The sequence below is a fragment of the Rhinolophus sinicus genome, chromosome 14 (genome assembly GCF_057876585.1).
Source record: "Rhinolophus sinicus isolate RSI-liver-muscle chromosome 14, RSI-T2T, whole genome shotgun sequence".
NCBI lineage: Eukaryota > Metazoa > Chordata > Mammalia > Chiroptera > Rhinolophidae > Rhinolophus > Rhinolophus sinicus.
The window spans coordinates 73,210,801-73,237,558 of record NC_142514.1 but is presented as its reverse complement, the minus strand read 5'-3'; the positions used below and the strand labels follow the sequence as shown (position 1 = coordinate 73,237,558).

The following is a 26,758-nucleotide window of genomic DNA, read 5'->3' as shown; positions in this document are numbered from 1 at the left end:
CAAATAGTGCTAGCATATTTAAAAGCATTTTAAATGGTTGTGAATAAAATTTAAAATAATTTTAAATAATTGTTAAAAATTGAAGTAATTTAATATAAAATGTAAAAGGCAGCACACTTCCTGTTCTTTGTTTCCTTTCTCTGTGCCTTTGTATTTCCCTTTTCCTCCAAATATGTCTGCTTTTCCACAGAAGGCTGGAAAGATGGCAAGGTAATTTCAGCAGGGAATTTTATGCAGATGCAGTATTTATGACAATAGTCCTGTGGCGAGCCTATGATTAATGATCACATATAACCTGGTTCAATATATATATTTTCAAAGTAGTCTTCCTTATTGGCAGCAATGCACTACAAAAGGGAATATGCATGGCAGGATCTCTTAATCTGAAGACACAGACCAATGGGTCAGTTGGGTATTGTTTATAACCTCTAAGATCAATGGTTTTGAAGGTCACGTGCGGTACACATTTATTTAGCCTGCCAGTAGCAAGTCTGTATCCTGGATATGTTAGCAAAATTTCTAACGTTCACTATTTTCTTTACCTGGCCTTGGATGCTATTTATTTTTCTCAACAACTGTATGAAGACAGATTCGCCATCCCCATTAGATCGTAGAGACTTTCAGCCACAACATTATTCTGACTCCCAGCTTCTTCTCCCCTAGAAATTAGCCAAGAACTCACATAAGTGGGAGGATAATTATGTATCAGAAGCAGCAGCAGGAACAACCATAAAAGTAAGATACTTATCCAAGTGAGGTTATTAAGAAGCATGTTAGAATCACACTACCTCTCAACATCTTTTAATTGTATAGTTTGTTTTTTCCAGATTCCTTCCACCGCAGGTTTTTGCCTGCCTTGTGATTCTAAACCAGTGATTCTAAACCCTGACTTAACTTTAGAACTACCTGGAGGAGGTTTTAAAAAAAAATATTATGCCAGGTCCATATCTCTAGCCACTTCGTTCAATTGGTAAAGCCTAAGAATCAGTATTTTTAAAATGCTTTCTAGAGGATTTTGAGGTGCAGCGGGGTAGAAGTTACCCCTCTGTGATCTGACTAACCAGTTCCATTACTCTGCTCTGCCAAAGATCTGCTGTTTATTTTAGCCATTGAGTTGACCTTCTCTTCTTCCCTCTTTCTTTGCCCTCTGATAAACTTATCTTATGCTCTCATTCATTCATTCATTCATTCATTCATTCATTCATTCAAGAAGCTTTTACTATGTATTTACTATGTATGTACAGATGCGGGGCTAACACTGGGGATACAAAAATATAATAATAGAAACACAGGCACTGTCTTTGAAGAGTCAAAGTTTATCAGATAGATGATAAAGTGACGGACCATCCTGATTTAAAAGGCTGGGGAGTGGGGTCCTCTGGATGTGGAACTTTCAGGGCTAAAACCAAGAATGTCCTGGGCAATAAAGAAGTGCTGGTTTATATATATATATATATATATATATATATATATATATATATATATATATATATATATAATCTTCTATCTTCAAGTTTATAGATGGTAAGTGTCCAGATAGGAACACAGTGCCTATTTAAACTTGAATTTTAAATAAACAACAAATAATTTTTGAATGTAAGTATGTGTTATGTAACTTTTTTTAATGTAATTTTTTTTCTATATCTCTCATTTTAAATTTCCAGCTCACCTAACAGAGAGATAGCAACTCCACAAAAAGATATGTCCCCTCTCCATAAAAAGGGCTGTGTCATCATGATTTATAATGATTCAGTTTCTTAGAAACATGGTCATCAAATGAGCTACATATGCCTATTTCAGATAAAAATATAAATTGAGCAAAATAGCCACTTGCAAATATTTATGAGATGTCACCAACAATCCCAGGTAGTCAAACTTTGGTAGTTATCACTTAATAAAAGAATCAGCCTGCCCAGCATATTAGTCCGATATTGGTAAACTATGGAATGGTGTACCAACATGAAGTAAGACCTGTTGTAATTGCATGCATGCCTACTGAAAGCTGATGGAAATTCAGGAAATGTTATTTTTGGCTTATTATCAAGTACTGCTGTTTGTAATTTGTGCTGGTTTAAATGAAAACAATGGCCAAGAAATGCATGGATAGTTGGTGATTATTTTAGAGTTACGGTCGACCCATAGCATGTCTATTTTCACTAACTGACAGTTCCTCTTGAAGTATCTACACTGGGGCATACAGTTAGAGGAGGCTGGCACCGTAATATTCTGAATGACTTTCTTGAACTTCATGTCGTATTATAAAATAAGTCTTTGTGGTAATTTGCTAACAGGCTTTCGTCCTTCCTATATATTCCTATGTATTTAACTTTGTTCTTTCACCCTTCCTGAAGGGAGTCTATTGATCATGCTTAAGATATTTCGATAACTTACTTAAGGTATTTCAATAACCAGACCTGCCCCAACTATTTACCCATAAAATTAAAAGGCAAAGCCAAATCATAAGGAACAATTATCAAAATATCAAATAAGACATTTTTAAATAAAACCTTCACCTTCATGGAAGAGTTTTGCCACCAGGTACTGGAGGATGAGAAGCCACAAGGAAAAAAAGAGAATCACAGATTTGAAAGCCCCAATCAACTGTCAGACAGAGAGAGGAAGGTCCAGGTGACTCAAGTGAGCCCAGGTGAGGTCAGGTGAGGCCAGTCCCCAGAGGACACATCAGCTGAATGTAGCCTCCTGAGAGAACTCAGGCAGAATGAGCAAAAGAATCAGCCAGCTAATACACAGACTTGTAAGAGATCACTTATTACTAGGAACCTGAGACAGTATTATTCCCACTTACAAACATAGAAGGAAGACAGAATAAAGGAGTCGCCCAATGTAATACAGTCACTTCATGCAGGAGTTATATATATTAAACAAAATCTCCATAATTCTTGTACCTTTCTGCTATTTCTTAGGAATCTGAAGAGAATCTTCTGGAAATGGAGGAAACCTGTAATTGAATCTGGATTATTCTTTTGGTTCAAAGATTTTGTCTGTCAGGTAAAGTTCATTTTCACTTTTAGATTCTCCGACACTTGTGGAGCAGCACAAAATTAAAGGCAAGCTTTTTTGTTTGTTTGTTTGTTTGTTTTTGTTGCTGAGTTAATGAAGGAATGAATATATGTCAAATGAACTAAATGAGGTGACCAGAAGGAGTGTTTAGCCAAATCCCTGATACTATAAATATCATTTCAAGTTCTAACTGCTTACAGATAGATCTGATCAAAACTTAGAATTCATTATATTCAATGAAACCATGTACATGGAGTTTTATAAAATTTATTATATGTGGCATCATTAATCAAGCATATGAACAGATACTTGTTGAGCTCAACTGTTCATGAGACTCTGTATTGGGTGTTGTATCACATGTTCCATCTGAAAAACCACTGTGGATGTCCTGCTTATAATTGGCTCAGGTTTCTGGAATGATGTGGATATTTTTCTTCTTTGGTGGTGATGGATGAAAGAGGACCCTGGATTAAGTGTGGTACACACTTGAGAGTATATGAACTATTGGTCATTTATATATCTCATAAAACATTCCTGCTATGTGTATATGTACACATACATACATATGTTATATATGTATACACACACACACACACACACACACACACACACATACATACAGGCCAGAAATATACTGATGACATTAATTATCCATTTCAAATAGAAGTAAAGAGGGACAGGCAACTTTTTATCTTACACTCTTTAGTTGTTTGGGTGTTTCTTACCCTGTACATTTACTATTTTTATTTAAAAAACTAATTTTAAAAAGCAAACGTGGTCAGAAGCTAATATATTTAAGACAACATGTACATATCATTTTAATCAGTGTTGTGTGAGCACTTATTTATATTATTTAACATGCTTTCTTTTTTGTATTAGTTTACTCTGACTGCCATAACAAAGTACCACAAACTGGGTGGCTTAAACAACATAAATTTATTTCCTCACAGTTCTGGAGTTCTGGGAAGTCCAAGATCAAGGTGTTGGCATGTTTGGTGTCCCCTGAGGCCTCCCTCCTTGGCTTGCAGATGGCCATCTTCTCTCTGTGTCCTCATAGGGTCTCTTTGCTGGGTGTGCACATCCCTGGTGTCTGTGTGTCCTAATTTCTTCGTCTTCTAAGGACACCAGTCAGATTTGATTAGGACCCACCCATATGACCTCATTTAACCTTAAAATACCTCTTTATAGGCCCTGTCTTCAAATATAGTCACATTCTAAGTACTGAGGATTACAGTTTCAACTTACAAATTTGGGCAGGGGAATACAATTCAGCCCATAACAATTTTCATTGTCTTATTTATAACAGCATAACATGTGAACCCTTTTATATTATTATCAAACAACATTTTAGATATTCCTCTCTACATTATGTAAACGTTTTACACGTATCTCTTTGATTGTTATAATAATTAATATTTAACGTTTATTTAGTGCTTGCTGTCAGGTGTGGAACCCATTATTTTATTTGAATTGTGACCTTTAAGCCTCATATCAACAACATGAGCTACGTACTGCTATTATTACTCTTGTGCTGGTGAGAAAACAGGTTTAAGAGATGTGCATTGACTTGCCAAGTTCGTGACTGATGAAAGTGGAGAAAACAAGAGTGTGGTCCAGTCCCTTTGCTTGCAAAACAGCTTTGTGAAATGAGTATTGCAGGTGCTCTGTATTTGTTAGGGTTGGGGAGTGGGTAGTTCCCTTGTCAAGCTTTGAATTCCTACATGGCAGCTCCATTTATTTATCTTTGTATTTCTAGCATTTTAGCTTGGTGGATGGCAAAGAGTTGGTACTCAATACACTATTGACTTGATGCTGGTTGGTTTGAATCATTGTTATTAAATTTAAAAAAGTGGTGGTACTAGAAAAGTAACTTTGCATATATTCAACCTGGCATTGCAAAGCTAGCCAAGTTACACGGAGCATATTGGTAAACATTTCACTGAACTTGAAAGCTGGGTGCTTCATATGTGTGTAAATCAAACCAAATTAAGAGATTGAACGGTTTGCCTAAGGTTATAAGTTAATTGGAGACAGATAAAAAACTAGAACTGTATTCCATTTCTGGTCCAATTACTTTACTTTTTACACCAAAGCATTCCATTTAAGAGTGAAATGACCAGCTAAAGTTTGTAGGAGAGATAGAGAAACACGTATTTTGTAAAAATGCTTATTAGAGTTTCCTCAAAAAGAGAACCCCGACTCATAGTTTTTCTGGCAATCAGATGTTTATTTAATAACTCAGAGCCAGTTTGAGATTAATAGAAGTTAGTGTCATTTTCAGAATAGCCACAGTAGCATTTTAAAATGTATATTTAAAAAATCCATTCTACTGGGCAAACAATGAATACTACTTCTGCCTGCATACTTTAAGATCGCAAATGTACCTGCACGTTGCTAGTTGTTTCCCTGTGACATCTAACCTTGAAACGTTCTGGATAGTTTCAGCTTTGGTTTTGAATGGAAAGCCCTGGGGTCTCAATGTGCTTCCATTAGAATCCAATTCATCGTGTTTCCTTCCTTCAGCCATCTGGTTACAACTGTGAGTAAATGGGAAGTGCTGACACTTTATCAAAGCACAGAACGATGAAATCCTAGGCACTTCAAATGGTTCCTAGTTTTTCACTTGGAAATCACATGTGATCCTGTTACATTTTGTTTTGTGTGTCAGTTTTCTTGTAGCCATGCTCTGGATTATCTTGATAGAGCTTCTTTGAATTTCCTCCTGCAAAAAGAGGATAGAGGCTGTTTACTGGCAATTTCTTTAACACTTTTCTACACTCAAATAACCAGAGGTGTTTCACCTAACTTTAAATAGGTGTTTTCAATGCACACACCTGCTCATGACATAACATATTTACTTTTTTCTATGAAGTTTTAAACTACATGTAAAATTGAGCGATTCTGCCATTTACCCTCATGTCATTTTAAAGAAGTATTTTTTATCTTTTTTTACCATTTCATTTGGTTCTCTGCAAAGCGAAGGCAGTAAGTCTGAATTGCTTCAGAGGTAATCTTGGAAAATGAATGCCAGTTTGGAGAGAAGTTTGAGTGTCTCTGCTGAAAGATTTTATAATTGATATTATTTTTGTTTCTATCAACAGACTGGAGAAAGTAATAGAATAAAATTTAAATGAACAAGGTCCAAGCCTCATGCTCAATTGTTCAAGTGTAATTCTGTTTCAATATAGATGCCTTAAGTTCAATTCTGTATGTGATTGGACCCACAAAAGGCAGAGACTCTACAAACTCATTACAATCAAATGGGACTTGAATTTCTTGTCTAATGTCATAATAAGCAATTATGAGCATCTTCTCAGCATTCAAATCAGGTAATGGTGAAACCCTAGAGAGGCATTATGTGCTGGCAGACTCTGGCTGATGGAATGTGCATATGCTCAATGGATCCCTAAAGGCAGGATGGGTAGTTAGATGCCAGGGGCAGATTGCCCTCAGTATTTAGGGCAGACACTACCTTCAATTATGACTTGGGTTTTACAATCTGAGCAGTTATAATAATATGTGTACTCATTCTGGAGAATTCTCTGTGGCAATAGAATGAACAGCCTTTTCCATCTATTTCCCATTTTCATGAGAATAGCAAATGAAACTCTTCTTTCAACTTCACATTTCTCTGATGGTGAAGTCTGGGAAAATAAAAGTTGCTATTACAGTGTATGCTACCATTTCATTTTAAGTTAAATCTCCTTTTGTCCACTCTGGGAATGGTAGCAGATTTTACATGATCAGTGGAACACTTTGTAGAGATAATTAGATAAGTAAACACTTGCCACCCTACACCTTAGTACTTCTTACTTTTTGGAAAATTTCCTTGCTAACAAATTACTACAAATAGTACTATTCTTTTCAGCTGAGTCCTCACAGCAAAATGAAATGGCCCCTTTCTTTTGTCTCTAGTTAAAAAAGGAAGTTCAACTACATGACTTCTAAGGGATATGCCTGCTCAAAATTATATGATTCAATGAAATACTGATCAGATGACATTTATACGTATTGTACAACTCTTTAAATTGGAGATCTTTAGAAGCAAGAAACTTCATAAGGGCCAGTCTAGATGCTATAAGTTAAATAGAAATTTGGATCAAGTTAAACAGTTCTGAAAAAAAAATCAGAATTATTTTTAATTTTAATTTTTTTATTGTGAAGAAAACCGTAGAGCAATGGGGATGGTTTGCAGGAATTATTGGCATTATTTTCATATATCCATAATCTGCACCTTACCTACTTCCAACCAATATTTAAGAAATATAATGCACATTGAAAATTAAACCATTATAGATACTCTAAATGTATGGACCACGCCATAAAACTTCAATATTTAAAGATGTTACATCTATTATGTGGTTCATTTGTACCCAGTAAAATCATGTGTTTATTTCATTTATCTTAATAACCAAATCACCCTGCTGCGTGGATGATCTGATCCATGATGGATCCTGTTACTGAATGGTCAAAATCATGATGTCATCATCCCAAGCAAATACAGCTAGACTGTGAACCAACCTTAGCTACCTCTCAGATAGAGTTCCTTTGATGCATACAAATTGAAAAGGGATTTCTTTTTGACTCTTGTAGACCATCAAAGTGAGTTATTTTAAGACCATCTTACCTTGAAACAACTATTTTTACTTTGCATATTACATAGAAATAGCATGTTTTCTCTGCCAGGTGTTGTACTCTCTCTTGTTTAACAAAGACAGTTAATAAAAGAACTAACCTCCATTTTAAACAAACAGAGCAACATTCCCCCCTACTTGTCAAAATCAGATGTAGGAATTTTTAGAGCATGTTGACAGAAAAATGAATAAAAATGTATAAGAACACCCAACACATTACACTGAAATTATTTTGGAATTGAAAAACAACAATTGTTAGCTTTTTTCCAAATTGGCATATAATTCACAGCACAATTTATTTATGCAATCAGTCTTAAGAATTGGGTAGAAGGATTAAAAATAAACTAAATCAACAATCAAGTAATGGCAGGAGATTTGACACAGTTGAAGGGTTGCCTGGAGTCCAAAAGGCCTGCTTTACACATCAGTTTTCATAATTCTGGTTCCCTCTGTAACGACTCCAGACCTGTTTCCATGCGATATCGAACTGTAGTAAAGCTGATGAAGAAGCACAAAACAACGCTCCCAAGCATGAGAAAGGCTGATGATTTTTTTCATGCTTTTAGCAATGTGACCTTAGGTATTGATTTATAGCCCGCCAAAGCACCCCAGAGCAAACGGGAACATTGGTAATTAAGTCAGTATCTGCACTTTCTAAAATAGTGCTGACTTGCAACAAAGAGAGACCCTTTATTTTTCCTCTCTGTCTCCCAGTGAATGCAGATGCAGGCACTGACCTCTGACCTTTCTTCAAATTCTCTAGCTGCAGCTGTTATTTTTCTTTCTCTGGGCCTTTAGCTGCTGATAGACTGGTAAGATTCATTAAATCACGTGTGCAACTTTCTTTAAAGCAAACATGAAGCGATTTATACCCCAAACCTTACTTATAAAATATATATTTATTGAGCTGAGAATGAAAGTAAATGCTTTCATTGGGGCACCTATCAGGAACTTGCCAGATAAGTACCTAGGCCGATTGACTACATTATGAAAGAACAGCAATTTTTTTTTGAAGAATTTTATATTAAACATGGAACTCTCCATTCTAAAACTCCCAAGATTGTAACGTGAATTGAGTCAGAAATCTCTTTTTTATATTCCATTAAAGTCATTACTGAAATAGGGCCCCACAAAAGGTAATAGCAATAAAACCAAATACCTTGAGGTGTGTATGCAAATTATATGCTAATATATGGTAATCTGAGCACCATGTTCAGGGGCCATAAAAAATACTAAATACAGCTAATTAAAGTTAGGTAAGTTGCTGTGTTTTATACTTCACAGCAATATGAGAGAGGTAGTATATTATGATAATTATACCATTTCATGCCTTGGGGAATACACACAAAATTTTAATAGGATTTCTTATTCTGGTATATTTGTCCATTTCACTGAATGTAATCACTTTTAGCTTTTCTACTCCAAGTTGTAGATCCATGAAGTTAGTGCATAACTAAATAAATTAAGTCTTTAGCCCGAAGGAAAACAAACACTAATCTCTCTAGAAATTTTGGAAGTGTCATGCCCACTTAACATGGCTCTTATTATAAGTGCCCCCCACTGTGGTAGTGGGGTTCAGCCCTCAGCCACATAGAAAACTTGGGTAACCAGAGCCAAGAATTCTCAGCGTTCCTGGGAAATGTAATTAACTATTTCTTCCAGAAAGGCAACCTTAATATAGAGTATTCTTTCTTATAGTGAACTCAAAACATGGAACACATCTTTACTTTTCTAACTCAAGAAATTCTAAGGAAATGAAGAAGTAAAACTGAAATGAGATTTATAAGAGCCCAAAGTTGATGTAAAATATGCATAAAAAATACTTATTTTCCTTATTCTAACTAAAAAGTTATGTATGTATATTCAATATGTTAATAGTAATTTAATATCTAAAATGCTTTTGATCTATCATACAAAATAATACTTTCTCAGGCTGAAAATTACCCACGTTGGCAAAAAATCCATCTAAAATCAGTTTGCCAACTTACTTGTAAAGTTTATGTAGTTGAGGCTTTCCAGGCTGCTGGGTAAAGATTTAACATCTCTGCAATAATGTGGGTTGATATTTCATGAATTCTTCATGTATCATATATCATTATTTGAAACAAAACTAAACGCAAAAACAAACAAACAAACAAAAAAAGCCTAAAATAAAAACCAAACCAAGCAGCAACAAAATAAAACAATGATATAGCTTACATATAGGATAGTGGGTCCCAAACTTTAGACTGTGTTAGAATCATCTAGAGGACTTGTTCAACCTAAGAGTACTTGACCCCACTCCCAGAATTTCTGATGAAATCAATAGGTCTGTATGGGGCCTTGAGAATGTTTGTTTCTAATAAATTTCCAGGTGATACTGCTCTTCCAGGATCCACACTTTGAGAACCAATGATGTAGGCTAAGGAAGGCTAATTATTTGACCTGCAAAAATTAAAGGCATGCATTAGCTCTCCTTGAAGATCTTCCAGGGCCTGGAAGAGCAGTAGTACATTTGGAATATATGTCTTTATTAAGAAAAACATCAGAATAGATTGGGGAAGAGGGGTTATCACTTTGTGAGGGGTGAAATGTCTAACTATTACATTGCTTTGTACACCTGAAACTAATAAAAAAAAAAAACCATCAAGATTAAAACATATTTTTAAAAGAAGAAAGAAAAGAAAAACATCAGAGTATTCTTTGAAATCTGAGAAGATCCCTAACTCTACATTCTACATGATTAGGTTTAGTGACCTGAGGTTTTTAGGAAAACTTGCAGTCACTCTACCATGTTTCCTCGAAAATAAGACCTACCCCAAAAATAAGCCCCAGTTAAGATCGTCAGCCAGATGGATGCATTTAGTACATTATGATGATGTTCCAGAAGATGATGACATGACTGTATTTGAATAAACGTAGATTGTTGTACATGAAAAAATGAGACATCCCCTGAAAATACGCCCTAATGCATCTTTTGGAGCAAAAATTAATATAAGACCCAGTCTTATTTTCGGGGAAACATGGTATAAATATGTCTCAAACTCTGGCTCTGTGGCAGGTGCTACATGTATTAGTTTCCTATTGCTGCTGTAACAAATTACCCAAAACCTAGTGCTTAAAGCAACTCAAATTTATTATCTTACAGTTCTGCAGTTCAATAGTCCTACACAGGTCTCACTAACTAAAACCAAGGTGTTGGCAGGGCTGTGTTTCTTTCTGAAGGCTACAGAAAATGATCTACATCCTCAACTTTTCCAGCTTCTAGATCCACCTGTATTCCTGGACTTGTGGCCCCTTCCTCTTTCTTCCAAGACAACAAGAGCAGGCTGAGTCCTTCTCGCATGGCATCCTCTGACCTCTTCTTCTGCTTCTATCTTCCACTTTTAAAGACCCCTGTGATTACTTTGGCCCACCAAGTAAATAAGCAGATCTCCCTTTTCTCAGGGTTGGATGATTAGCAGCCTTAATTCCCATTTGCTATATAATACACGGTATCCACAGGTTCTGGGGATTAGGACATGTATATATTTGTGAGGCCATTATTCTACCTACCGCACTGGTATATGTGTATGGGGACTGGATTCAGATATGAACAAGCCATGATCCTACCTTCTGTGATTAAGTGAAAACAAATACTTATCATACAGTTTAATAAGTAGTATAACAGAAGTATCTGCATGGCTCACTGATGGTGCAAAGGAAGGAGAAAAAAAATTCAGTTTTGTTGAATCATAAAAAACATCATTGAGAGAGATAGGTTGATTTAACTAAACTTTGAAGAATGAAAAGAAACTTTTTGCAAAGATATCAGGTGGGTGGAGATTCAAGGCAAAGATAAAATCCAATTTGGATTTTATTCTGTATGCAATGAGATGCCCTTTACGGATTCTGAGCGGTGTAGATACCATATTCAATGTCTGTTAGGAAGATTACCATATTGACAATGTGGAGGAAAGTTTACAGAATAATTCATTTGCAATTGAACACATCACCAAAGAGATGATTGCAATATTCTCTGGAAAAGGGTGCTACAGGCTTAAACTAACAGTGGCAGAGTTGATGGAGGGAAAGAGATGAATTTGAGAGAAATGCTAAGGGATAATTAGAAGGATTTGCTGAATGATTGAATGTAGAGCACCAGGGGGAAAATGAACGAAGAGATCACTCCTGGTTTCTGCCTTGGTTAACTGCTTAGACTGTGGTGCCATTAACCAGGATGAGAATTACAAGACAGTAAGTAGTGATGGAGAAAAAGATACTCACTTCCATCTTGGATATGTCGACTTTAAGTTCCTGTGGGAGAATGTTGAGAATTCATTTTTATAGTAATTAAAGGATATTTGGTTGATTTTCAAGTTAAAATACCAGCCCCCCCCCCCCGCCCCAAAGTGTAATCTTAGTGTTCTGAGATGAAGAGGTTCTTCAGGAATGAGGTGATGTATACAAAAGGGGCCCATGACCACAGATGGGTAAGGAGACATGGCACAGAGCAGTGTGAATAATGTCAAGAAGGAAAAATTCAAGACATGTATAAAAATGTTAAGGATAACTACAAGCACTCTGTAATGTATATTTAGAGCAAAGAGGATGTAAGGAAAGAACATGTTACATCATATTAACAAATGATATTTTAAAAGCAAAGTTTACTGTGATTTTCTTGTGTCTTCACAAAAGAGTGATCCTCAAATTGAAAATGGGTATAATAAAGATGGTACAAAGGGAATTGCTTCTAAAGATAGATGAGAGAGATACTTAAAGAACATCTCTTTGCTTTAAAAGAGTTCCTGTCTTCAGGTTTAGATTATTCCAGAATATTGAAATAATTTCCAGATGTTATCACAGAGCCGTTACTTATAATCTCTGCAGAGTTATGAAGAACTGGTAAAGTGCCAGAAGACTGGCATCTAAACAGTAAGGACATACGGATCAGGAGATCGCAGGTTGGCAATCTCCTCTTTGATTCCTGACAAATTCTAGAATGGACTCTCAGATGATTTGTTTGTGAGTGTTCAGAGAATAGTCAGTCATTTGAAGGATTTAATAAAAAATGCATGAGCAGGAAGTCATTTCATTTTTATTTTTATTTTTTAGGGAGCAAAACGTTTAGAGAAAGCTAATACATGGGGACATGATCAAAATGGAAGGAATATTTCAGTTTTGAAATAATAGACCCTCACAAGGTGAAATATATTGGGACGAATGGAAATTCCCATGTTTAGGTTTAAAAAATATCAAATCAACTATGCAATTGGGAGGAAACTGAGGATCCAACTTTGCAGCAGTTAAAGGCATATTTGGTTGATTTTAATTTTAAAAGAAATACTCTGCATTGTGACTTATTTTGCCTTCATAGACATGTATCACCCAAACAAGGATGGAAACAGCTTTACCTGTGCTGGCAAAGATCCTATTTCAAGTACTGAGTTGTTTTTTGGTACAATAGTTTATAGCACAAAAATGAAAAGAAAGGAAACTCTCAGGATCTGGAAATTACGTCAAACCAGTAAAAGTTGAAGGAGCTAATTATAATGTTTAGGTCAGAGAAAACATGCTATGTCTTCAAATATTTGAAGAAATGATGTGAGATTGGGCTCCTCACTTTCTTTAGCTCTAGAAGCTGAAATTAATATAATGAGGTACGATTTTTCAATATTGAAAGAACTTGTAAACGTTAGATCTTCTAAAATATATGAATGAGTGGACTGAGGAGAAATAAGGTTCTTCTCAGTAACAATCCTCTAATACAAACTGAGGGACCACTCGTCAGGGATATTGAAAAGGAAATTTCAGCTTTAGGTGGGAGTTTGAACTAATCAGTTTTTTTTTTTTTTTTCTTTTTTCTAACTTTATAACTATAAAGATTCTTTTTAATAAAAAAAAAAATTCCATGTGTCTTCATACACTAATACTGCTAGCAGCTGTTTTATGAGAAAGTATAAAGAGTAATATAAAAACATTTGTTTAGATCCTGAACTATTGTCATATAGCTTTGTACTGAAATGCCTCAAAAGTATCTTCACATTTTTACAAAAATTAAATTCTCAACACACATATTTATTCTACAGACAGTGCCTGCTGCTCCTTTGAATTCACAACTCCTATGAATAACTTCATGTCCTTTCATGTTTCCAAGGTTGAGAAGTGAACAAGATAGTGATAAAATTATGTATGGTTCAGTAGGTCTGGGCAAGGCCTGAGAAATTGCATTTTTAACAGATTCTGAGGTGATGCTGATGCTGCTAATATGCAGATCATATTTTGAAGAGCAATGAAGTATTTTCCACATTCAAAATTTGTTTTATCATGAGTTTTACTTTAACCAAATCCAAAGTTGACACTTTTCTTCGTAGATCATTTATAACATAGTCCCCTGGCCTGTTCTGAATCCTGGCTTTACCATTTACTCAAACAGAGTGATCTTGGAGAAATTCCTTAAGATTTCTGGTTCTTTCATGATGTTGATCTACAAAGATTAAATAAAATAATGTGTGTAAAGTGCTTAGCATAGTACCTGAGATACAGCATTCACTCCAAAGTTACGTTTTTTGATTATTTTAATGACAATGAATGTAAAGGTGGTAACACATTAAGTGGAATAAGAATACAGCATATTGCATTTTTTCATAATGCAATATGGTTTCCTTAAAAAATTGCACATTAAAAATAATGGAGTTTAGGGAAACAGATTAGTCTAACAATTTTTGTAATCAAAGCACTAACAAAACAAAGTAATGATTTGTATCTGTGGAGTTAATTCAGATGGCCCAGGCAGATAGCTCAGCATTGCTAGAAGCTTCCACAGTGGATGTTAAAAATAAGCAAAAGAGATTACAGTAAGAATATGGCAACACTTTAATTAAAGAGACATTAGAGGTCTGGGATGGTAGGACTGCCATTAAGATGGGCGAGGGAGGTGCGCAGTGCAAGGCAGCTTGAGTTAAATGCCCAAAGGGTGGCAGAGCTTCTCAAATACAGTTGAAAAGGCTCCTGCTAAGATCACAACAGCTGAACTGCTGTTTTTCTGTTTTGTTTTGTTTGTTTGTTTGTTTGTTTGTTTTTCTCCTTTCCTCCTAAAGATTGTAATTCCACTTCTATTATTTTACACCCAACCATACCCGGGGGTGGGAAGGCAGGAATCACATATAAACCAAGTTGACTTCTACATTTCACTGACTTCATTCCAGCCACTGTTGCATTATAGAACTAGTTATTAATTTTACTTACCCAAAGCTGCATCGCAGCAGAACACAACGTATGGGGTTTTATAGTCTACATTTAACCTGCAAGACACCGAGAAGGAACACCTTCTATAACCTTCTTGGATTTTCTGCTAACCAGGTGACCAGAAGACTCCCCAGATTACTGTGGCAGAGAAAACCATTTGCAAACACTTGACAAATAAAAGCAAAGCGGCAGAGTGAATAGCCAGCCAGTCACAGATGCTCTTGGTTGAATCTCCCTTACAGCTTCCATTCTATTGTGCTGCCTTCATTGATGAAAACAAAACTCAGTTATCAAGCCTTTTGCTCCCAGTTCAAATACATTCCTAATCCCCCCCACCCCCATCCTAAACTGCTCCACTCTGCAGCTTTCATGGATGACAACATAAATGGGGTAAGCGAGCATCTTCAAAGGAAACTGAGAGGATCAGGTGTAACTTTTTGGTTGGCGACCTCATTCCTTTTGGGAAGGAAAGGATAAAAAATTATTCAGAAAGAGTCTGCGGCTCTTGGCCCAGTATCTGGGCAACTGTAAGCATTACGGCTTTGCCTTGATGTGTGTTTAAGCAGCAGCCTGCTGTCTGGCACAAGGCGGATTTTTCTTCCACTTGTTTTGTTCTAAATAGTTTTCAAAAGCTCCGGTGGAACAGACCGTGGCTTTGATCCGGTGAACTTATTCAGTACTGACATTCCCATGAATAACTCCAGCTCGCACCAGCTTCAGCCACTTCTTAAATTCTCATTTAAATTCAAATTCCCCCAAATCTTAACAGGCAAGAGATAGACCAAGAGCAAGAAAGGAAAAGCGAGATGCTTCTCATGTGTCCACAAGGCCTTCAGATCAAACAGACCCATCTAGGCAGCAGGAAAGGAGCAAAATCCCTGAAGAAAATAGCAAAATACTTAGTGTGTAGAGCAGGGCTTCTGACACTTGGTTCAGATAAACCCGCAATGTATTTATGAAGATTCTCATAATCTTGCAAATCAGAGAAAAGGAGCTATAAATTTCTAAATATCAGGCTGTCTTGCAAGATTTATGAATTTGTTAAGCTACATTTTTGGTTTAAAATGGAAATAAAAGGCCTGATGGGGTGAGCAGTGTGTGCAACAGGACACGTCACTTGCTTGGGTTCATTTTATGGACATTGCTAAAATCTATTGTTTATTTTTTTCCTTTTCTACCTCTCTCCCCACAGCTTCTTCCAATTTCACACTCAAAAACCTCTCCTTGCCTTTGATCATTTGAGGAATTATACCTACATGAGAAATACAGGAAGATGTTTGGAATTTATATACAGTGACAGCAGATTCACATTTTTTCAAGGATATTACATAAGAAATATGAAATCTGTTTTTTGCCTCTCACCTCTGGCCCCATTTGCCTTTTTTATTCCACAACTTGGGTGCTCCTGGTTTTATATGGAGCTGTCCTACCCCTCTGTTTCCTAATCCACTCCACTCTGGGTTTGGTGACCTCTGGCGACTCTGTCTGCACTAGAAGGCTTCTCGGCTCACCTCTCAGGTATACTGACCCGTTCTTTGGACTCAGTGGACTCTAGCTCTGGGATTCTGCGTTGTCGGGGCTCACTGATCTCTCCACTGAGATTGGGAAGGGTGGTCATTCCCCTTTTGTTCCCTGATACTCTACTACAGGATAGGTTTCTTGACCCGAATCCAGTTTTTTAGAAAAAAATAGGTTGATACAACAGAAACTAACAATGAGTTAATTATATCACTGATCTTCAGGATACGTGTAGAACACACTATAGTTTTCTGAGTTGCGATTCATTTCCCATAAGATTCATATCTAAATAAATATGTATGATACGAAGCCACAGGTAAAGATGATTCTAGAAACGATTATTCCTGACACTAATCTTTGCTTCCTGTCTCTATTCCCTTGCTGCCTTAGATGAGGAAATTATTCTTGATTACTAACCTCTTCATTAATCCCCTTGCTGCCGGGGCTAGTCCTTTCACATTGTCACCAGAGGATGTCAAAAATGTCAGAATACAAGACTGATAAGATCTCTCTCTTGCTCTGTTGTTTAAAACATTTTACTGCCTATACAGCATTTACATTAGTATTTCCTAAAGGACATGGAATCAAAAAGAAACATTAACCAATAAATAAATGGCCAAATATATCTTTAAAAGTTGATACCAAAATCTCCTCTTGGACAGTCCATATGCATTCATAGTTCAGAGCAGTAATGATTCTGAAGAACTCTGCAGTGAAGAAACTTGTTCAATCCAGAATTTTTAAAAATGTATATCACCGTGAAATCCCTTTACAAGTTTTACCTACTACAAGTTTTACCTACTAAATATCTATAGTACTGGTTTCCACAGAGACATTTGGGTAATGGTTTTCAGGACAAAAGCCATGCTTTTAAACTTGTAGTACAGGGCACATCATGACATGTTATTTCCTATCTCCCTATCCAGCCTAAAATGCCTTGCCCTTTCATATGCTAACTGGACAAGGTACACAGGGTCACCTATGTCTGTGCCCTTCATTTGCCCATCCTGCTGCCTAGACTGGTTTTCTTCCCCTTGTTGCTGGTGAGCTTTCCTTCCACAACCCAAAACAGATGTCTCCCCACCACAAGGGGAATTCTTCCCTGATTCTTACCCAACAAAGGTGCTCACTCTCTCCTTAATTCTACCACTACGTCTTGTTCCCTTCATTTACATTTTGGTTGAATTCATATGCTGGTTTATAATTGTTTGTGGATCTAATGCATTTAAAAGGCTCTGAGTGACTCAGTGGAAGGTGTCTACTCTGTGTATCAGTTTTCAGAATAACGCCTGGAATATGGTAGGAGTTTAAGAGATATTTGAAGAACGGATGAAGGGCCACATACCGTGTGGTGGAAGCATCATTCTGGATTCTGAATTTCTGTTTGTTGGGATATTGTAAATTAATAGCATGTATACATCAAGAAAAATGTAAAAATGCTGTCATAGGGAAATGAGGCACGGGAATGTGTGTGTATATATTTGCAAATATACATGTATAGACACACATGCATATACACATATATGATACGCACACACAGATAGCTTGTACATATGCCAGGGACACACACAAGCATATACTTATGCCTTCACAGATGTCATTTTCTCCAGCCATAAAACACAGCTGTTTAATAAAGGATTATTAGGAAATACAGAAAGAGAAGCTTCACCAAGGGCACTGAAACACATGGATCATCTCAGAAATAACTCCTTGGGAGTTTTAATCTTTACACGTAACCTTAGGTTCTAAGGGCTCATCCGAACAACAGACCTGCCGCATCCTGCGTATGCTTCCATTTATCTCCTTGGGCTGAGCTGACCCCGCTGGAAATCGAACATGGCTACTGCTATTGATCCCGGCACATGGGCCCTGGCATGACTCCCTTTGTGTGAAATGTATAGAAGAGCCTGTTAGAGTTCTGAAATGCAGAAGCATCTATCTGCAGGACCGCTGCTTCCCTCGCAGGGCTGGTACGAAGGACTTGCCGCCCCGTCTATCCTGGAGGGAATGGTGCAGCGGTGATGCCTCCCGGCTGTGGTGCTGGGTGCGCCCTGTTCTCTCCTCCTCCTCTCTGTCTTGCTCTGACCCTTACTGTAATGTGACCGGTTAGTCATGACCTTCACATGCTGCAGAGGTGCTCTGTTCTCCCTCTGCTCTGTCTCTCTGGCCTTAAGCTATAGTGAACTCACTAAGCACGAGATCCCCTTTTGAAAAAAAATAGAACTGAAAGGAGTGTTGTTTGCCTTCTGGCCCTCAAACACCAAGGCCCTGTTGTGCTCCTTAAAATTGTAAATTATGTCTGTTTAAGAAAATGTCAGTGTTTTTTAAAACAGAATAACAGTGCTGGAAAAGACTTGGCTGTGCTACTTGTTACCAAAGTTTCAAGCAAGAAAAATGATGCATTCATCATTATGAGCGCAGTCAAGGGCCTAATGACTCGGGCACAATGCCGCTTCAGTTCTTTCAAGTAACATGATGGATTTTTTTTTTTTCTTTTCTCCCCAGCAAGTTATCTGAGTAATGTAAAAGCTCATAAACTGAGATCCAGGGGACTGTCAATAATGCACTATACTTAACAACAATTAAAACACAAGACACATCTCGTATAATTAAATTGATTTTTTTTTCTGCCAAAAACAACCCTTTTTCTAGTAATGATTGCTTTGGTTGTTTACAATTGTATTTATTGAGGTGAGGGAGGAAGAAATCCATTGTTATGTTCAGACACCACTTCTGTGTCTTCAAAATACAATTCTTAAATAGACCGGTAGGATGATTTTTAAATGGAGAAGGATAAATAACTATAGATCATCTGTGCAATCAGCATAGACTCGCCGTGATGGTAAACATATTATTTAGTGACATAGACTTTCAGCCTGCAAGTGGGCTTAGAGGTACAGGGAGTCAGGAGTAAGCAGTTAGCAAAGGGTCCAGGCCCCTGATTTTCATGGGACACTGAGTAAGATTCTTAATGTAGCTGGTGTAATGCAAACATAAAATGGTCACATTTTTCTGTGTCTAAAACATATTCAGGTCTGTAAAACCAGGGGCTTAACTTTTTACATTAAAAATTGCCTTCTAAGGGTAGATGTAACACCATCCCCCAAAGTGCGTAACCCATTTCTGACCCCAGGATAACTCTACTAAATTGGAATATTTACCTTAACGTTTCTTACTTGGCCTCCATTCCTGTTAAGCAGCTGTTGGAATAAATACAAAGGGACTTGCCTGACTTTCTAGTAATAACCTTGATTTTTTTCCCCCTGGTGGCTTGAAAGCATTATTTAGTGAATTGAGTTTTACCTTTTCCAGAAATGGGAGTGGCTGTTTTTCCATTAAATATTACTAGGTTTAATGGGGCTAGAGATATTAAAAGAAACCCTAGTCATACGGGGATTTCAAAAGAAGGAAAGAAAGAAAGAAGGACAGAAAGAAAGTTTGTTGTTATTTTTATTTAATTTCTTCAAAGCCAGTAAGTAACCCGGGGAGAGCAGACAGGGGTTCTGTGCGAGTGGGTGGAACATATTTGCTGTGAAATATGATGGGGTGTTTACTGAGTTGTTTTCCATGAGAATCAAAGTGTTACTGCTCTCATGTTCCATTTCACAGCAGTGGCCTTTTAAAAAATGTTGCCTCAGTGATTGGTGGTCAGACTGCATGTGTAATGGCCTTAGACTGTGACCAGCTATATTCACGCTGTACTCCTGCTGTTGGGCAAAAGTACTGGGAGACACACTCCATTTCTAAGCCTGTGGGAATTGATCCCATTCCAGTATTTATTGGAGAAATGTCTAATGGGTTGGGGTGTGGAAGAAAACTTATTCTAGCAGAGTGCTTCCTTGCCAGCTCAGTTAATGTGTGTCACTGTGCCTGGCCCTTGGCCTTGACCCTCTGACTTGGCTATCACTTGGTCTTGGGTGGATGATGGAGTGTGGTTAAGTGCATAGAAACAGGACCACAGAAGACTGCCAAGTAATGCCATGCGCTTCAGCAAGTCCTTTATCTTCTTTGAGCCTCCACATTCTATAAGATGAAAGCATTGTTACCACCTAACCTTAGTATGACAACTAGTTGTAATAATGATATGCATAGGGAAAGGGATGAAATTTAATGCAATAACATTATAGATGGTTGGTTATGTGAGGGTAGTGGGATTTAGGTCAATGTGTTTTTTTGTTTCTCTGGATTTTCTGTAATTTTTCCTACACACATGTATATGCATGTGAGCACACCAGGAACAACAAGAAAAGGCCTTTGGGCAGGCCTTTCACTATGGGTGATTCAGTATGTATTTAGTTTTGCTATTCATAGTAATCAAGATCTTTAATTTGTAAAAATAAAATACATAAAATTATACCGTGTTTCCCCGAAAATAAGACCCAGCCAGACCATCAGCTCTAATGTGTCTTTTGGAGCAAAAATTAATATAAGACCTGATCTTATTTTAACTCAAACCTTTATAAGGTCTTATATTAAAATAAGACCAGTATAATATAATAATATGATATAATATAATATAATATAATATAATATAATATAATACTAGGTCTTATTTTCATGGGAAACACGGTATATACTCTATCATACTACTTCATGGGTTGTTTTGAAATTCAAATTAAATGATTGAGTAAAGTACTTAGTATCTTGTAGTCTACTTTAGAGGTAGTAGTCATTACTTTTGAAACAAAATTCTTTGTAAATTGTGGTGATGAATATCAATATCCCTTATTACATCAAGAATGCACTTCATACACTCATAGTGACTTTATGAATTAGTTAATAGTGTCTTCACCTATATAAGTGAGGAAACCATGAGTTAGAGAATTCAGTAACTAGTCCAGAGTCACACCAATAGAGCTGAGATCTAAGACCAACCTCTTATACCCCTGAGCCTACTAGTATCATCTTGTACTCATTAATGATTGACTCATTGAGTCCAAGAACTGCATTTAGTTCATTTGATTCCAACTTAATTATTTTGATTAGTTGCCACTTGAAGAACATAGTTTATAGCAAATATATACACATATATGGATATATGTATATGTGTTCACACACCCATGCACACACAGAGAGGGTGCCAAAAAAATGTATACACATTTTAAGAAAGGAAAAAAACTGTATTAAAATTGTAATACTCAATATATACCAATAACAAAAGATGAATACATGTCATGTATATACATTTTTTTTTAGCACCCCTGGTATATATAGCGGCTTTCTGAAAATGGTAAAATTTCAATTTATTTTACTGAACTTTTAATTCTCAAATATCTATTATTGTGTATTATGATGAATCCTATTACTTCTTTTCTAATGACCGAAAAAGGTAACCAACTTCTTGATTATAATGACATAACAAAAGCTTAGTGATAAATTATATGTGCTAATAATTTAAAGTAATGCTGTGCTTACGTCTTTGATGTTTCACAACAACACCTAAAATGCGAGTATCAAATCTGAATTCATTCAGGTGAGAGGAGAGGATTTTAACTCAAACCTTTATTTTGGAAAGGTGAACATCAACTCTTTTGGAGGCTACTTCTAGTAATTAAAAAGTATTTTTGTTTTGTTTTGTTTTGTTTCTAGCAACAAAAAAAGACCAGGCCTTTTTGTTCTTTTAATTACTACTGTAGTTAAAAAAGTTCTATGTTTTCCACCTATGTCCACCATTTTCTTTCTTTAAAATTTACTTAAGATATAGCAGGTCCTTCTGTATTTTTATTGTTAGTGGATCCTGCATTAGAAAACCACCAACGTATTGCAGCTTTTAATTAGTCAAAAACAAACAAACAAAAAACCCCTTTGCCATTATTGACCATAATCTTATAAAACAATGAAATCAGGTATAGAGCATTTTAAGTAAATTGCTTTTCTAACATTTTTATCTTCAAAATTGACTGTGACTCCATGGTTTGTTGTGATTAATTAAGCCACATTAGTTTGAACTTTTGATCAAATCAACTAAACTTGGTGAATTTATTTTGTTCTATATTTGATCACATGTTTCTTAGTAACAGCATGAACTAGATTTTAGAGACAATAATAAAGACTGGAAAAAGTACTAAATAAAAAATTATAGTGTTGTAGCTTATCAATGTCTAGTAAACACCTAAACCAAAAGCAAGTACGTAAATAAACAAAAAGGGGGAAAAAAAAGAGCTAAATTCAGAGGTATGTGAACAAGCAGAATAAAGAACTGGAAAGAACACTAGGTCAAAGTCAGGGGAGGTGACTTTCTACCCCAGGTTTAGAAGTTCCTGTGAGGATTTAGGTAGGTCAGTCCAAGGCCTTGCATTTGCTACCTGCTAGTGAGTCTTCCCTAATTCCTGGTGACTCTACGAATGAGTGACATCTATAATATCCTGTCCTCAATAGCCCTGCTCAGCTCCTGTAGACTCCTGCCTGTGGCTTCTTGTGTGAAGTCAATCCATGTCATATTTGCTTTTTCTCTTTTCTGCTCCCTTTTCTTTTCCCTAGCATTTTGTCTTTTTCAAAGAATCCTGCTTTCTTATCATGTACCCAAAGTAGGACAGCTTCAGTTTTGTCATTTTGGCCTCCAGCAATGTTTTAGGTGTACTTTTCTCTAGGCTCCACTTGTTTGTATTTCCAGTGGTCCAGGGTATCTGTAGAGCTCTCTTGCAATTCTATATTTCAAATGAATCAACTTTTTTTTATCAGCCTTCTTCACTGTCCAACTTTTGCATCTGTAAATAGTAAGAACTTTAGTGCCCTTTATTTGTAAATGGGGTTGATTGGCCAAAACAATGGATGGCCCAATTTTGGGCCATCTAATTCTAAAAGCTGTGTAGGAAGTACTAATTGAAGAGACTATGTGTCCTGCACACCTTTCTTCTTTTTATCGTACAAGCTCTACTCTTGCATGTTTTATATGTCCCTGTCCCATATAGAGTTTAGTTTAGGATAAAGTATATTATCTGTTTTAAAAATACTGTATCTATCTATCTATCTATCTATCTATCTATCTATCTATCTATCTATCTATCTATGTATCTATTCCTCTCTAAACAATCACTGAGACAGACTGGCCTGCTATAATACTATATGATATATTCTCAGTGTGGAGAAATTCATATATCTGGAACAGTATGTAGAATAAAATTAGTGATAATAAAATTGATTGTTTAGTCAATAAGTATGTATTGACTGAATATCTTTGTCTACATGACAGAAAACTGTGGCCTCAAGAAATAGAACCTTGAAAAATGAGTTCTGGATTGGTACTAGTAGACCTACAATCTCACTGGGTCCAAAACACACCATGTCATCTTGGGTAAGTCAAATTTCTACAGTTAGATAATTCATAATCTGATTGTCTGAACATCTGTTTTGTCAAATGTCAGCCTGGATTCTAACTGCCCACCTGGCAGTTTCACTCCTTATAGCACTCAACTTACTTCTATAACATACTTGTAACTCTGACCATGCTCCTGGCCTACTTTACACTTAATTGCTCAATGATTTTAGGTTTCTGAGAACTCTTTTTCAGAGTAATTTGTATTTGCTGTGCTCTTCTATCATTAAAGCATCATTTCTTTACTTTCAGCATGGGGAGCTCTATATTCCTTGCAAATATAACTTTGGGAGGGAAATGCTTGTACCCACTAGCACTTTCACATAAACTACTTCAACAAGTATGTGCCCTTGGTAGGTGAGATTAAGCATCGGCATAGTTGGATGGAGTCTCAGAAGGCCTAACTTTGATGAAGGGAGAAAAAGGAAAAAGAAACTGACAAGCGCGTGACCACAAACAGGGGAAATGGGAAATTGCCAAATATATCTACAACAGAGCTTTCCTGATGTTCATAGAGGAATTAAAGTTTCTGTCATCAAGAAGCTGTAAAACATTTAAAAAGAAAAAGCACTGACAAAATGTGACTCTCAAATATTATAGAGGCATGTAGCAGTTCACTCTTAATGTTAATGGATCATATAGTATTACGGGAGTTCAAAGCTTTGGGTCATCTTCACTGGATGATTTGTATCTCAATGGACACCCAAATGTAAAACCAGAAAGACTGCAGAGAGCCAACATTTTTTCTGACATACTTATTTTTATGAAAAATTGTGATAAAATTTCAAAATCTCAAATATTCCTTTTCTGATTGATAGAGTGGAATAACTTACTCCAGAAAGACAGCTATGTCAGTCAGTGAGAGGGTGTACATTATAGAGTTTTAGGGCTTAAAAAAAGACCAAAAAATGAGTTTCCCCAATTAAGTTCCACAGCAGTAGCAGGACCTGACTGCTTGGTGGTCTTAAATTCAACCCAATTCCATTTTTGCAGGGTTTTTTTTTTTTTTTTCTTTGTTTGTTTGTTTTTTAATGATTACTTCTCATACGTTTATATTCAAATGGGGACTCAGAAGTCAATAAATGCATCTATTCATTCAATTTAGAGAAGCAATCCAATTTTCCCAGTGTATGCACATGTGTTTGTGGTTTGCTAATTTTTTTATTTTATTTTATTTTTTTTAAATCTTTGAGACATACATATGCTGTAGGTTCAAGAGTGGAAAATTTTACACACTTCTCTAGTGAGAAAGGTTAATTGTAACCTTTTGCATATTTCTGGAGAAAAACTATTAAAAAAAAAAAAAGATATTGCCTTAGTACCTAGCAATACAAATAAAATGTTGTATTTAAATATCTATCTTCCAGGCTCTCCAAACAAGAATACCAGGTCACTAGTTCTTTCTGTGCCTCATCTTGCAGCTGTTAATTCTACATAAACACGTCCTAGAAAACAGCAAGGGGATATGCCAGTTATGACCTTCCAAATACATTCCACTTCTCTGCATGCTAGAATATATTTAAAACAGATTATATTTTCCCTCTGTGTTTCAGTTTTCACAGTTAATAAGACAGGCATTTCCATGGCTGACTTGATGTTTTCATGGGTAGCAAATATTCTGATTAGTATTCCAGATACCAAATTTACTGAATTCTATCCAGAATAGAAAGTGCCATAGACATTAAAGATTTTATTTCTTCCTATCTATATTTAAAACATCAAAATAATACTTATCGTATCATTAAATAAGCTATGATTGATCTGGTCGCTGGTGTTTCTAAAGAAATGTCCTTTGAACCAGTGTGTCTTAAAGGATTTTCATGACAAGTAAAAGCTGGTGAGATTAAAAGCATAATCTCCTAGCATTAATCTCATATTCAAAACTGTAAAATAAAATCTTGCTTTGCACCAGAAAGAAGACAAGCTGGAGTTTCAAAACACTGATGCAGTGTTACGAGTTTCAGTTCTTATGATTCAATTTTTTTTTGCTATTTTTATCATACACAACCAACCATTTAAAGCTCCCACTGAGTGGAAAATAGTTGAAGGTAATGTTGTATAAGCCACTGGTAAATTTTTCTATATATTCTTGTGAAAGTAACATAATCATTTGAGTTTCAGTCCCAAATCTCCTTAACTTCCCAACCTCTCTCTTTACAGCGATAATTGACCAGTGTTTCCAAAAACAAGAAGCTTCACCATTTCCCCTCATCATTTCCTCATTTTGATTCATCTTAAGTCTTATGATAAATGTTAAGTATGGAAGCATAATAAGGTAAATGAAATTCAGTGAAGTGGTTGGAAGGAAAATGGAAATGCTGTGGGGGGGTAGTGATGGACATGAACATTTCCACAAGGAATGATAATGCAACAAAAGGTAGGTCACATGAATTTCTGTCACAACTTCTAAAGATCAGCCCAAAACTATGAAATTAGATTTTAAAAAAATTTTTGAATATTATATTCTGCATAAAATGTGGGGGTAATTTCACTGTTGTATGGGCTTAAAAATTTATTTGAAAGAAGAAAAATTTTATTCTTAATTAATTTAACACTAATATTTTGAGGTGGATAAATGATAAACTCCAGTTTGAGATCACCTGCAACTAAGAGAATATCTTGAAACTCAATTGATATAATGTATGTCAATTGAGCTATTTATCAGATCTAATGAATTTTCTTTCCCTAATTGAGAATTTTCCATAAAGGAATACATTTAATTCAGTTTGGCATACAATATCTAGTAGGATGTTCTTTTCTAATACTCAGGTTCAAGGATAAGTTTGTTAGGAGCTGTGAGGATGCATAGCTGATTGGACAACTAACGACACCCAGTTAATGTTTAACAGTGGGTGCTAGCTTTAGCAATCTTCATGGGTATTGTTTTGTTTAGATTCTTATCTCAGGCTGATTTATAGTTGGAAGACTCTAAAACTTCTGAAAAATTACTTATGCAAGACCCTCTCAAAACTAAAATTTTGGTTTAGACCCCGAGTGGAGAATCAGCATGATATAATCATCTTTTTCCATAAGGTCAATAAGGTGAAGATAAATTGCCACTAGG

General features: G+C 36.1%; 1 long non-coding RNA gene across 1 annotated transcript; it reads left to right on the top strand.

Moving 5' to 3' along the window:
* Positions 1 to 2,922: 2,922 nt before the first annotated feature.
* On the top strand, positions 2,923 to 26,758 carry LOC148755724 (uncharacterized). Its single transcript, XR_016018477.1, has 3 exons — positions 2,923 to 3,009; positions 23,572 to 23,673; positions 25,855 to 26,758. It is a non-coding gene; the product is annotated as an uncharacterized LOC148755724 (long non-coding RNA).